Here is a 6,608-nt window from a genome sequence, read left to right on the forward strand (position 1 = left end):
CTCTCCAACAAATACTAAAGGATATTCTCTAGACAGGAAACACAAAAACAGTGTATAAACTCGAACCCAAAACAATAAAGTAAATGGCAACGGGATCATACTTATCAGTAATTACCTTAAACGTAAATGGGTTGAATGCCCCAACCAAAAGACAAAGACTGGCTGAATGGATACAAAAACAAGACCCCTACACATGTTGTCTACAAGAGACCCACCTCAAAACAGGGGACACATACAGACTGAAAGTGAAGGGCTGAAAAAGATTTTCCATGCAAATAGGGACCAAAAGAAAGCAGGAGTAGCAATACTCATATCAGATAAAATAGACTTTAAAACAAAGGCTGTGAAAAGAGACAAAGAAGGTCACTACATAATGATCAAAGGATCAATCCAAGAAGAAGATATAACAATTATAAATATATATGCACCCAACACGGGAGCGCCGCAATATGTAAGACAAATGCTAACAAGTATGAAAGGAGAAATTAACAATAACACAATAATAGTGGGGAGACTTTAATACCCCACTTACACCTATGGATAGATCAACTAAGCAGAAAATTAACAAGGAAACACAAACTTTAAACGATACAATAGACCAGTTAGACCTAATTGATATCTATAGGACATTTCATCCCAAAACAATGAATTTCACCTTTTTCTCAAGCGCACATGGAACCTTCTCCAGGATAGATTACATCCTGGGCCATAAAGCTAGTCTTGGTAAATTCAAAAAAAAAAAAAATAGAAATCATTCCAAGCATTTTTTCTGACCACAATGCAGTAAGATTAGATCTCAATTACAGGAGAAAAACTATTAAAAATTCCAACATATGGAGGCTGAACAACACGCTGCTGAATAACCAACAAATCACAGAAGAAATAAAAAAAGAAATCAAAATTTGCATAGAAATGAATGAAAATGAAAATACAACAACCCAAAACCTGTGGGACACGGTAAAAGCAGTCCTAAGGGGAAAGTTCATAGCAATACAGGCACACCTCAAGAAACAAGAAAAAAGTCAAATAAATAACCTAACTCTACACCTAAAGCAACTAGAAAAAGAAGAAATGAAGAACCCCAGGGTTAGTAGAAGGAAAGAAATCTTAAAAATTAGAGCAGAAATAAATGTAAAAGAAACAAAAGAGACCATAGCAAAAATCAACAAAACCAAAAGCTGGTTCTTTGAAAGGATAAATAAAATTGACAAACCATTAGCCAGACTCATCAAGAAACAAAGGGAGAAAAATCAAATCAACAAAATTAGAAACGAAACTGGAGAGATCACAACAGACAACACAGAAATACAAAGGATCATAAGAGACTACTATCAACAATTATATGCCAATAAAATGGACAACGTGGAAGAAATGGACAAATTCTTAGAAAAGTACAACTTTCCAAAACTCGACCAGAAAGAAATAGAAAATCTTAACAGACCCATCACAAGCACGGAAATTGAAACTGTAATCAAAAATCTTCCAGCAAACAAAAGCCCCGATCCAGACGGCTTCACAGCTGAATTCTACCAAAAATTTAGAGAAGAGCTAATACCCATCCTGCTCCAACTCTTCCAAAAAATTGCAGAGGAAGGTAAACTTCCAAACTCATTCTATGAGGCCACCATCACGCTAATACCAAAACCTGACAAAGATCCCACAAAAAAAGAAAACTACAGGCCAATATCACTGATGAACATAGATGCAAAAATCCTTAACAAAATTCTAGCAATCAGAATCCAACAACACATTAAAAAGATCATACACCATGATCAAGTGGGCTTGATCATGCAAGGATTCTTCAATATCCACAAATCAATCAATGTAATACACCACATTAACAAATTGAAAAATAAAAACCATATGATTATCTCAATAGATGCAGAGAAAGCCTTTGACAAAATTCAACATCCATTTATGATTAAAAAAAACTCTCCAGGAATAGAAGGAACATACCTCAACATAATAAAAGCTATATATGACAAACCCACAGCAAACATTATCCTCAATGGTGAAAAATTGAAAGCATTTCCTCTAAAGTCAGGAACAAAACAAGGGTGCCCACTTTCACCATTACTATTCAACATAGTTTTGGAAGTTTTGGCCACAGCAATCAGAGCAGAAAAAGAAATAAAAGGAATCCAAATTGGAAAAGAAGAAGTAAAACTCTCACTCTTTGCAGATGACATGATCCTCTACATAGAAAACCCTAAAGATTCCACCAGAAAATTACTAGAAATAATCAATGACTATAGTAAAGTTGCAGGATATAAAATCAACACACAGAAATCCCTGGCATTCCTATACACTAATAATGAGAAAACAGAAAGAGAAATTAAGGAAACAATTCCATTCACCATTGCAACGGAAAGAATAAAATACTTAGGAATATATTTACCTAAAGAAACTAAAGACCTATATATAGAAAACTATAAAACACTGGTGAAAGAAATCAAAGAGGACACTAATAGATGGAGAAATATACCATGTTCATGGATTGGAAGAATCAATATAGTGAAAATGAGTACACTACCCAAAGCAATTTATAGATTCAACACAATCCCTATCAAGCTACCAACAGTATTCTTCACAGAGCTAGAACAAATAATTTCACAATTTGTATGGAAATACAAAAAACCTCGAATAGCCAAAGCGATCTTGAGAAAGAAGAATGGAACTGGAGGAATCAACCTACCTGACTTCAGGCTCTACTACAAAGCCACAGTTATCAAGACAGTATGGTACTGGCACAAAGACAGAAATATAGATCAATGGAATAAAATAGAAAGCCCAGAGATAAATCCACGCACATATGGACACCTTTTCTTTGACAAAGGAGGCAAGAATATACAATGGATTAAAGACAATCTCTTTAACAAGTGGTGCTGGGAAAACTGGTCAACCACTTGTAAAAGAATGAAACTAGACCACTTTCTAACACCATACACAAAAATAAACTAAAATGGATTAAAGATCTCAATGTAAGACCAGAAACTATTAAAGTCCTAGAGGAGAACATAGGCAAAACACTCTCTGACATACATCACAGCAGGATCCTCTATGACCCACCTCCCAGAATATTGGAAATAAAAGCAAAAATAAACAAATGGGACCTAATTAACCTTAAAAGCTTCTGCACATCAAAGGAAACTATTAGCAAGGTGAAAAGACAACCTTCAGAATGGGAGAAAATAATAGCAAATGAAGCAACTGACAAACAACTGATCTCAAAAATATACAAGCAACTCCTACAGCTCAACTCCAGAAAAATAAACGACCCAATCAAAAAATGGGCCAAAGAACTAAATAGACATTTCTCCAAAGAAGACATACAGATGGCTAACAAACACATGAAAAGATGCTCAACATCACTCATTATCAGAGAAATGCAAATCAAAACCACTATGAGGTACCATTTCATGCCAGTCAGAATGGCTGCAATCCAAAAGTCTACAAATAATAAATGCTGGAGAGGGTGTGGAGAAAAGGGAACCCTCTTCCATTGTTGGTGGGAATGCAAACTAGTACAGCCACTATGGAGAACAGTGTGGAGATTCCTTAAAAAACTGGAAATAGAACTGCCTTATGATCCAGCAATCCCACTGCTGGGCATACACACTGAGGAAACCAGAAGGGAAAGAGACATGTGTACCCCAATGTTCATCGCAGCACTGTTTATAATAGCCAGCACATGGAAGCAACCTAGATGTCCATCAGCAGATGAATGGATAAGCAAGCTGTGGTACATATACACAATGGAGTATTACTCAGCCATTAAAAAGAATACATTTGAATCAGTTCTAATGAGGTGGATGAAACTGGAGCCTATTATACAGAGTGAAGTAAGCCAGAAGGAAAAACATAAATACAGTATACTAACGCATATATATGGAATTTAGAAAGATGGTAACAATAACCCGGTGTACAAGACAGCAAAAGAGACACTGATGTATAGAACAGTCTTATGGACACTGCGGGAGAGGGAGAGGGTGGGAAGATTTGGGAGAATGACATTGAAACATGTAAAATATCATGCAAGGAACGAGTTGCCAGTCCAGGTTCGATGCACGATACTGGATGCTTGGGGCTAGTGCACTGGGACGATCCAGAGGGATGGTATGGGGAGGGAGGAGGGAGGAGGGTTCAGGATGGGGAACACATGTATACCTGTGGCGGATTCATTTTGATATTTGGCAAAACTAATACAATTATGTAAAGTTTAAAAATAAAATAAAATTTTTAAAAAAGGAACATGGAGTAAAACCTTAAAGCAACATTAAAAGAACTGTGCATGTGGATACATACCTGGATGAAAATAATTCTTATTCACTAAGATGGTTTGAAAAATTTGTAAGAGCTCAAAAGAAAGTAAAAATGTCCAAACTGCCATGACCTTGGGCTTTTATTAATTTCCTCTCAGTGAACATATATTATTTGCAACAACAACAACAACAAAAAAAAAAAAAAAACATATAACAGTCAGAGTTTTCAATACATGGAAGGGAATCTCCTCACACCTAGTTCTGAGCCAGTAGGTTTGATGGGGTTCCTGACTTGGTGACAAGTTTAGAACAAAGCATGTTTCACTGTGAAGATTCTACTAGCTGGTTTCACTAGTCTTCCACTTTTCATAGTCAGAGCAAAGTAAGGAATACCATTTTGAACTTCATGACCAGGAAAAGGGATGTGATGGTTCAGGTTTGTCAGGAGTAAAGCTGTTACTGTTCAATAGAAAAGACAAAGAAGTTAGATATAAGGGCAGGGGGAATTCATGTTGAGCCTGGGACAATGGAGAATATCTTTCCAATGACCAGAGGTCATTTAGAAGATGCTGATATTAATATATTCCTATTGAGGCCACACCAACTCACTCTAAGCTCCAGTTATCATATGGAAAATGGATATAAAGAGACATTTCATAAGGTATATTTAGAAAGCCATAAGAAAAAGTACTTTTAACAATTTGGTATTTGTTGAACATATAGCCCGACTTCTCAAAGTTTCTTGTGAGTCCTTGCCTTTATTTTACCACAAGAATATCCTACCAATAGTAACATAATACAAATAACATACATTCTCAGAATTAAAGGAAATGAAGCTATCAAGTTGGGGAAACAGCTTTTACAATGACTTCCCTTAAACCTTTTTGTTGGCTCCAGATAAAATAGTGTGTATAATATTTTGTAGCACTTGAGTTAATCCCACAAGTAAAGATAGGGAACTGGAAATAGTGTAAGTCCTGTTTCTGATTAATTTTATAGAGGATGTGGTGGGTCAAGCTCTATTTGTCCAAATATTTAAGAAATCAATTGAAGAGAAAACATCATATGTTGTCTCCTTGGTGGCATCACTAGCACAGTGTATGGTTGGGAAGTAGAGGATATTCACATGAGGACAAGAATAAGAATTATGATTCCAAAAAACGAATAACAAATATGATATTGAACATACAAACATGGTACTAATTAGCTCAATTCTTCTAAGACATAACATCTGAATTCAGGCTGTGATCCAAAAGTCTACAAGCAATATATGCTGGAGAGGGTGTGGAGAAAAGGGAACCCTCTTACACTGTTGGTGGGAATGCAAACTAGTACAGCCACTATGGAGAACAGTATGGAGATTCCTTTAAAAACTGGAAATAGAACTGCCTTATGACCCAGCAATCCCACTGCTGGGCATACACACTGAGAAAACCAGAAGGGAAAGAGACACATGTACCCCAATCATCGCAGCACTGTTTATAATAGCCAGCACATGGAAGCAACCTAGATGTCCATCAGCAGATGAATGGATAAGAAAGCTATGGTACATATACACAATGGAGTATTACTCAGCCATTAAAAAGAATACATTTGAATCAGTTCTAATGAGGTGAATGAAACTGGAGCCTATTATACAGAGTGAAGTAAGCCAGAAAGAAAAACACCAATACAGTATACGAACACATATATATGGAATTTAGAAAGATGGTAACAATAACCCTGTATCTGAGACAGCAAAAAAGACACTGATGTATAGAACAATCTTTTGGACTCGGTGGGAGAGGGAGAGGGTGGGACGATTTCGGAGAATGACATTGAAACATGTATAATATCATATATGAAATGAATCACCAGTCCAGGTTTGATGCATGATACTGGATGCTTGGGGCTGGTGCACTGGGATGACCCAGAGGGATGGTATGGGGAGGGAGGAGGGAGGAGGATTCAGGATGGAGAACACATGTATACCTGTGGCGGATTACTTTTGATATATGGCAAAACCAATACAATATTATAAAGTTAAAAAATTAAATAAAATAAAAAATAACATCTGAATTCAAACACTTAAATGATCAATATTCAACCCATCATTTTCTCAACAAGATACCTTAAGAGAATCTGGATACAACAGGGGCTGCATTCAGGGTTCAGAAGGAAGTTGCTTAACAATTAAGCAGACACAGTTCCTAGACAGGTGAGTTGGTCAGTGGTGTACTGGCAAGAGGGATGAGGTGGTTAGGCACAACCTTGGAAGATCCCATCAGGTGAATCAAACTCAGGCAAAGGAGAGCAGATGGACTTCTGTGATTTTTAAGAAGTATTTAACTTAAAAGTTCATTTTTA

The sequence above is a fragment of the Bos indicus genome, chromosome 1 (genome assembly GCF_029378745.1).
Source record: "Bos indicus isolate NIAB-ARS_2022 breed Sahiwal x Tharparkar chromosome 1, NIAB-ARS_B.indTharparkar_mat_pri_1.0, whole genome shotgun sequence".
Lineage (NCBI taxonomy): Eukaryota > Metazoa > Chordata > Mammalia > Artiodactyla > Bovidae > Bos > Bos indicus.